The following is an 8,906-nucleotide window of genomic DNA, read 5'->3' as shown; positions in this document are numbered from 1 at the left end:
CTCTGGTCAGATGAGACCAAAATGGAACTTTTTGGCCAAAATGCAAAACGCTATGTGTGGCGGAAAACTAACACTGCACATCACTCTGAACACACCATCCCCACTGTCAGATATGGTGGTGGCAGCATCATGCTCTGGGGGTGCTTCTCTTCAGCAGGGACAGGGAAGCTGGTCAGAGTTGATGGGAAGATGGATGGAGCCAAATACAGAGCAATCTTGGAAGAAAACCTCTTGGAGTCTGCAAAAGACTTGAGACTGGGGCGGAGGTTCACCTTCCAGCAGGACAACGACCCTAAACATAAAGCCAGGGCAACAATGGAATGGTTTAAAACAAAACATATCCATGTGTTAGAATGGCCAGTCAAAGTCCAGATCTAAATCCAATCGAGAATCTGTGGCAAGATCTGAAAACTGCTGTTCACAAATGCTGTCCATCTAATCTGACTGAGCTGGAGCTGTTTTGCAAAGAAGAATGGGCAAAGATTTCAGTCTGTAGATGTGCAAAGCTGGTAGAGATATACCCTAAAAGACTGGCAGCTGTAATTGCAGCAAAAGGTAGTTCTACAAAGTATTGACTCAGGGGGTTGAATAATTATGCACACCCCACTTTTCAGTTATTTATTTGTAAAAAATGTTTGGGTTCATGTATGATTTTTGTTCCACTTCTCACGTGTGCACCACTTTGTGTTGGTCTTTCACGTGGAATTCCAATAAAATTGATTCATGTTTGTGGCTGTAATGTGACAAAATGTGGAAAAGTTCAAGGGGGCCGAATACTTTTGCAAGCCACTGTAACTGTAACGTTGAGAAATAAAAAATATCCATATCATGTCAGTTATAAAATGAAATCAGTCTGTGCTACACATGCAGTACTAGTTAATAGGAAAGGTGTGTGTGCATGTACGTGTGTGTGTGTTTGTTAACAATAAGGAAAATACAAGTGCTCATACTACAAATACTGTCTCCTACACTCACAACAAGGTCCTGTTTTATTAGTGTCGACATAATAGCTCGGTGTATGTACAGTCCACATGCACAGGCGCTCTCTCGCCGCATGTTACAGTGACTTCATGACTGGCGACAGCTTATCTCTCTCCACGGATGGGATCAATAGACTGGCGCTCCAGCTTGTTGACGTGAAACTGCGTAGACCTGCTATCATATTCACAGTAGTCCACCTGCTTTGGGTAAACAAGGGCCATCTCTCTGGGTCTGGACCCTCCCCCTGCTTCCTCCTCCCCACGACAGGAGGCCTGCTACTTTATATTTATACCCTCATGCAACAGTATAATTTGTGCGCAGAAAAAATGGCATTCATACACAAGCTATCTAGCCATCTTGGAGACAGCCTATTGTGTAAACAGGTTAAACGACATGTTGTCTGGAGGGACCGCGGGCTTGTCCTCTTGTACTAACATATGGTTGTCAGCCTGATGACATCCCTTTGGTTCCCTGTAGAGAAAGGTGTTTGGATGATGTCAGTGCATGAAGGACACGACCCAAAGTGACCGTCATAGTTTTAGTTGGCATAAATTCCAGGAACACTTTGTTTGTTTAATCCCAGTACAGTATTGACACAACTCAGCACAACTGGGACACATTGCGACAGATTTTGTTCAGTACTGGGTAAAAGTCAAACAACCGAACCGCTTTGTTTTTTTATCTGAGACTTTGAAAAAACCAGCATGATCAGGCAGGGAGCAGATGGCAAAATCTTTTTTTTTCCAGTTTGTAAAACTGGAAAAAGAGGATTTATTGACTTAAAGAATAATAATTCTTTCACAATGTTTGTCTTCCATTGATTAAATCTCCAGAAACTCTATCACTGAGCATATAGAGGTATTAAACCATTAAAATGTTGACTATAACTGTTAAAAGAATGAGTTTAAATACACTTAATTGTTTATCATTTTACACCTCCACCTCCCTAATATGTCAGCAAATCTCACATAATTTGCCATGCGATGACACTATGTGTGTTACTTTGCTAACATGTAAATGGACTGGTTCTTCGCTTTTCTACTCTGTCCGAGCACTTAAAGCGCTTTATACAGCTAATTCATTCACCCAATCACACAAGCACTTCTAAGCTTAAGTGCTAAGTATCTAACATTCATACACATTCACACTCCGATGGATGCATCGGAGAGCAGCATGGGGTTAGTATCTTACCCAATGATATTTGGCATGCAGACTGGAGCAGCCTGGGATCAAACCACCGACCTTCTGGTTAGTGGCTGATCCGCTCTGCCACCTGAGCTACAGCCACCCCAAGGCTTACAGCACCTGGTATTCCCAGGCAGTCTCCCCTTCAAGTACTAACCAAGCCCAGCCCTGGTTAGCTTCCGAGATCAGACGAGGTTGGGCTTGCTCAGGGTGGTATGGCCATAAGCCATGTGTTTAAATGAGACTGGATCGAGATGTTGGTGAGGACAATCAGTGATTAAAGCAGCAGCTTAGTGGTGGTGACTGTGGTGTAGTTTGTTTATAGCCTAATACTGATGATGCTGATGGATTTATTGATTTATTTATTAATACAGTACCAAATCACATCAACAGTTGCCTCAAGAAAACAGACAAAACCCAACAATCATATCAAGACTAATGGGTAGTTTAGTAGCTTTAATAAAGATAAAAGTTCAGGTGCTAGCATAGGTCATCAGGTTGAGTAGGTGATCCATACACCACGAGGCAACTCAAGTGGCCAGTGGCAACTGAACTCTTCCAGGGCTTTTCTTCTATCTTTCCAGATGATTCAACAATAAAGGCTCAAATGCCCCAAACTAAGTCTGAATAACATTTCAAAATCAAGAGGGTGTGTTGTATATACAATATGAGGAAGAGCTTGATTTCTCTGTTTAAACTACCTTGTAGGCTTTGCTCCATTTAAAAGCTCAAATATTATTATTTATAAATCAATTAGAGTACATTACCACATGCAAACTCATCATCACCACTGTACAAAATTCAGTTTAATGAAAAAGCATCATGCGATAAAAAAATCAGTATAAAGCAAACATTTTTTTTGCTTTTATTTTTGAAACTTGTCTAAAATCTCAACACCTCCCAGCGTGTCGACCTAAATCCAGCCCAATCCCAAACCCTTTGAGTAAAGTGAGAAGCCTTGCTGAAATCCTGGAAAAAAAAAAAAAGCATTATCATCATAATTACTGTAGCTGCAGTGAGGAGAGAGGCTCGTCTCGGGTCCTGCGTGCTCGCCTCTCATAATAGGTGGCCACTTTGCTCGTCTGAGAGGGATCCATATCACAGAGGCCATTGTGAGAGTCTGCACAAAAGCCGTAGCGAGTGATACTTCGTTACTCGAGTGCTCACAGATCACTTTCTTTTGTCCACCTCCACCAGCTGCCATTTTACACCTCTGGAAGAAATTTAAAAAAAAAAAGAAAATCTTTGACAGTTAACGAGTGAGTTTTACTGTAACCCCTTGACCTGGCTGAACTTACACTGAAGCAGACACGTCTGTTTACAGAGACGTACACATGCTAACACCCTGTGTAAACACACATAAAAGGAGAAGAGCTCCTCTGTCTATATGCAGAGCATTTAATGACGCTCGCAGATGTCAACTAGAGTTTAACAGTTTGGGTGAGTGCTTACTAATTTATATGAGCACTCTGTGATTATGTTAAGACTTCTTTGACTGTGGATTTGGATGAAGAAACGATTTGGACTGAGGACAAACTCTAAGGATGTTTTGGATTGTTTATCTACTGGATGGCTTTCTTGGCTCTTTTATATCAAAACAGTCTCTCAGTCCCTTTAAATCTCTCATTTTCTTGCAGAGGCAAAAGTAGAGGCTGATTTTAGGGAGATATAATAATACACTGTACAGTATGCACACCCATGTATACATATATATGATATACAGTAGCCTTTGTGCATTCCTCTCTACCAAAATGTTTAGTAACACACCGAGGCTGAAGACAAACCCTTTTTTGAAAGTTAAAGATAAACCAAGACAATGCAAACAAATGTGTGAACAGTGAAACAGTCACTGGGGGAAACAGATACCAGAGAGCTTTTTGTGTTTTCCAATTTTCCCAATTTTTTTCTAATTCCCCTCCACCCCCATATTACAATAGATTAAATCACATTACATGCATTGGACTAGATCCCCTTTAGGGAGAATTATTTCCTACTAATCTGACTGTAACCCACACATGGGCAAAATACAGTTCCCACCTTATCTCTTAAGCCAGGGGTGTCCAACTCCAGGCTGCGATGCAGGTTTTAGATCTCACTCTGGGTCAACACACCTAAATCAAACGATTAGTTCATTACCAGGCCTCTGGAGAACTTCAAGACATGTTGAGCAGGTAATTTAACCAAATAAATCCTCCCTGTCCCCATTTTGCATCATACAAAGACACGATTGGGTGAAACCAAAGATCTCAAATTTAGCCTCATTAGACCAAAGCACAGATTTCCACTGGTCTAATGTCCATTGCTTGTGTTTCTTGGCCCAAACAAATTGCTTCTGCTTGTTGCTTTTCCTTAGTTGTGGTTTCTTAGCGGCTATTTGACTCTAAAGGCCTGATTCTCGTAGTCTCCTCTGAACAGTTGATGTAGAGAAGTGTCTGCTACTAGAACTCTGTGTGGCATTTATCTGGGCTCTTATCTGAGATGTTGCCAACTTGTGATCTCTGAGGCTGGTGACTCAGATGGCCTTAACCTTAAGGGGCAGAGGTGACTCTTGGTCCTTTCCTAGGGTGGTCCTCATATGAGCCAGTTTTGTCATAGCGCTTGATGGTTTTTGCAAATACACTTGGGGACACATTCAAAGTTTTAGCAATTTTCCAGAATGACTGACCTTCAGTTCTTAAAGTAATGATGGGCTGTCAGTTGTGTACCAACCTGACTTCTGCACAACACAACTAATGGTCCCAACCCCATTAAGAAGGCAAGAAACTCCGCAAATGAACTATGACAAGCCACATCTGTGAAGTGAAAACCCTTTCAGGTGACTACATCATGAAGCTCATTGAGAGAAGATCGAGGGTTTGCAGCACTGTCAACAAAGCAAAGGGTGGCTACTTTGAGGAATAAAAAATATAAGACATATTTTGAGTTATTTATTCATTTTTTCTTTGCTACATCAGTGCGCCCCAGGGCAGCTGTGGCTACAATGTAGCTTGCCATCACCAGTGTGTAAATGTGTGTGTGAATGGGTGGATGACTGAATGTAGTGTAAAGCGCTATACAAATACAGGCCATTTACCATTTTACATAATTGCATATATCTTGCTTCATAATATATGATGTCTTCAGTATGTATCTACAATGTATAAAGTAGTAGTAGTGCTCTTAATTGTCTTATATTTACACAGGAGCATGAAATGTCTGTTTAAACATGACTGTGTTTGGTACTTTTGAGCTTGGATAAAAAACAGCACTCAGCTGTCATTTAATGACTCTGTCATATAATCCTCCTGGTTTGGTTTGTCTGTGTTTACACTGATGCAGAGTTGCTCTCACTTAATGTCTCTTTAACCTATCAACTCCTAATTTAGTAACGTACTGTGAGGTCAGCAGCAGTTGTGGTGCTTCTCTCGTATAAAAGCTACATTAATGTGCATGAAGGGATGTAATTCAGAGTTTAAAGTATTTCTCAAATATCTGAGGAGTCATTCGTCTCAAAATATTTCAGTGTACCTGTGCATGACTCTAGGTGTAACAGATACTGATAAAACTGATACTACACATTACTCCATTCAGTCTCCGCTGCTACTGCACAACTCCAACACCCTGTGCACCTTCTCTTTCTGCTGAGTGCAGTGCGTTCCTGCAGATTTCGGCCGCTCATCCTACTACCTACCACTTCCTCTCTGAGAAATCAGCAGAAAAAGAGCGAGACGGGGCAAAAAGAGTAGATCATATTGACAATTATTTCTCTGCGGCTGGCTCCAGGCAAATTAGATTGAATGGGCTGGAAAACAAGTTACATCAATCCAATTAGGTTATGATCAGTGGCTGCTACTGGGCTGCGGAGGCCACAGCACGGGGCTGCTGTGCACTGTACTACTGATAGAACGTCGCGGAGAGGAGACGGAGTCTAAGGCGAGAGACAGGCCTGGTGCTAATGTCTGCCCTAACTCAATAGAGAGGCTGCCTTGCTCTCTCTGATTGACCGCTCCATTAAAATTTTCACAGACATGACTACTGTGGATGTGTGTGCACGCACGCGTGTGTATGTGGGATGGTTATCCTTTAGAGATCAGACGTAGCAAATTCATTTTGCAGCCGGGCCTCGCATCAATCTATCTTAATCATTTGAACCCCACATTAAACAAGCAAACTGCAGTGACATTTGCTGCAGCTGTGGCTCTGAATAAGGGCTGCATGTGTGTCTCAGAATGCACACTATGCATGTTTGGGATTCTGCGCTCAGCTCCCCGTTGGACCGAGTAAAACCCAGGCGCCCTCTGCCCTACTGTCTCTCTCCACCAGATGGGATGGGAATAATGCAGTAATTACAGGAAGCAAGGCTCGACCGCTAAACATTTTTCTAACCAGAGGATCTGTGAGAGGGATTCTGCATTTGGAGAGAGGGAAGAAAAAGGAATGAGACCAAGCGAGGGAGCCAGGCAGGGAGTTTGCCTCTAATTTTCAGTATCTGGATTAAAGATCATCTACCCGTCTGACAGTTTGTATTGTAACAGACTGATGAGCTGTGGGCTTGTGTGTTCATAGATACAGTATAATTGCATGCATGTGGATGCCTTGGAAAAAATAAAGATGTCAGAGATGGAAATCTTGTATTAATCAAGGTCAGTCCTACAGCAGTGAAATCAAAGGTAGCCGTTACATGCAGAGAGTGACCACACGAGTGTAGGAATCAACAGGAGTGACCCCCGATCAAGAACAGCTACTGATTCTTAAATGACCACAATGGCAAATGATAACTAGAAAAAGTTATCATGTGAAAATGCCAGGTGAATGCGGAAATCATGTGCCGAAAACAGCTGAAGAAGCTGAACTGTCTGCTGAAAATAGGTGAAGAAGCTGAACTGTCTGCTGAAGATGGCTTTATTTGAAAGGGTACACTGAAGAGTGTCAAGAAAGCGGGGAAGACATGCGCCAACAGCCATGGGTAGGATTCAAACCTGTGCCACCTGCTCTCAGGGCGCCTGCTCATCTCAGTGAGGCAAACCGGTACTCATCCCAGAGAGAGATATATTGAGAGAAAAAACGGTAGTTAGAGTAGTTAAGTAGCAAAGAATAAAGAAACAGGAACTCAAACCGGTCGTTCAGTGATGACGCGACAAATCCTACTAAAGTAGCCTGCGTTTAATATGGCTTTTGTGTTGTTAACATGTTTAATGTTATGTATTTTCTTCTATTTGATCTCAAAAAGCTCCTAAAACAGTCAGTGATCACTGTTGACCTCCCTCGGCTTTTATTACCGCTAATCATTTATTTAAGCTCAGTTTTTAAAACCTTAGGATGTAGCTACAGCCCATCCCATGCAGCAGTATATGAATGACTAACCTCGTATTGTGGATGGATTATCTCAGTTGTTCTCCTGGCTGAAGTTTGGTCCTTTTACAGCACCCTGCCATGCGATTACATTTGTTCCTGACCACCGAGAACACTCACGTTAACTTTTATCGAGTGGGAAAAAAAGTTAGCTTGTTTATATTATGCTAACATAGCTGTGTCGCTAGCGGTCACGTAGCACATCATTAAATACCAGCTAGCCAAACTTCAGTAACCCTACAAACGCCACTGCTGTTTAGTTTTCTGTCTTCATTTATGCTGGAAGTGATAACAGAGCTGTACGTTTTAATTTGTTTCCAAAACCCCGCAGTCAGGACATGCTATATTGTATTTAGATAGAAGCTAGCGAGCTAACTCCCTGCTAACTTCTAACTCCGTTAAATGTCATAAATTCCGTTTTCATGGATGCCTGGATGTTAAACTCAATTGTTACACCTGGTAGAGCAGAACGCTGATCATTTTATTAAAGATGAAAGACTTTAGACAGTTTTTCAACTCTCAGTAATGCCATAGTGATCGTTTGATATATGGACCTGCAGCGGAGTTTAGGTCCAGACACGGCTAGTGACGTCAGACTGAACAATCGGATAGGCTGAATGCCTTTGGCATTCACCCAAAAAGTAATGCATATCTTGAGTCTGAAGTTGAAAGTGTGCCTTTGTGGCATGTGAATGCCTACGACTTCTGTTTTTCACCACCTGTATTTGTGGCTGGTCTAATTAGATGGAATAGCATCGTACATCTCAGGCCAGTATATTAAACATTGCGGTTTTCACACACTTGCACCAACTTCTATGTATTTTTAATGGAGGAATTCTAAGTTTATGAGAATGAAAATGTGTGGAAAGATGTAATTATATAGTAATCAACACATATTTATGAGTACAATCATTTGTTTTCCGTTTCATTTTCAGCATCCATTTCTTCCCATACGGTAAAAAAATACATTTTTCCTGGCCAAAATATATTTCAAATATATGGTAAATATATTTTGTATTTGTGATGCTCCAAAAAAATATATTTTTGAAATTGAAAATATATTTCTTTCAAACCAAAATACATTTCAAAACATATTTTAGGGTGAAGAAAATACATTTCCAACCTTACAGTAGAATGTATATCAAAGTATCCTTTATTTAAAATATATTTAGTGCAATAATGATGATAATGATAACAATACTAAAAGTAACATGTTTTATGCACATCTGCAAAAAACAGTTGGATTCAAACAAAACAGAGTCAAAGGTCTATCACGAATTAGGTTGTTTATTCATTTGCTTACAGTATTTCACATTACACAATATCTCACTATAATGTAGCGTTCATTGACTTTGAAATTATCTGTCAGTGATACAGTAAACAAGATACAACAACTGCTATGTACACTT

The 8,906-nt window shown here is 40.9% G+C and overlaps 1 pseudogene; it reads right to left on the bottom strand.

Moving 5' to 3' along the window:
* Nucleotides 1–2,274: 2,274 nt before the first annotated feature.
* Nucleotides 2,275–2,393, bottom strand: LOC146661628 (5S ribosomal RNA; annotated as a pseudogene).
* Nucleotides 2,394–8,906: the final 6,513 nt, after the last annotated feature.

The sequence above is a fragment of the Rhamphochromis longiceps genome, linkage group LG9, assembly GCF_057381845.1.
Source record: "Rhamphochromis longiceps isolate RC_006_pf linkage group LG9, R_longiceps_female_GT1.1, whole genome shotgun sequence".
Lineage (NCBI taxonomy): Eukaryota > Metazoa > Chordata > Actinopteri > Cichliformes > Cichlidae > Rhamphochromis > Rhamphochromis longiceps.
This window is presented reverse-complemented; position numbering and strand designations above follow the sequence as displayed.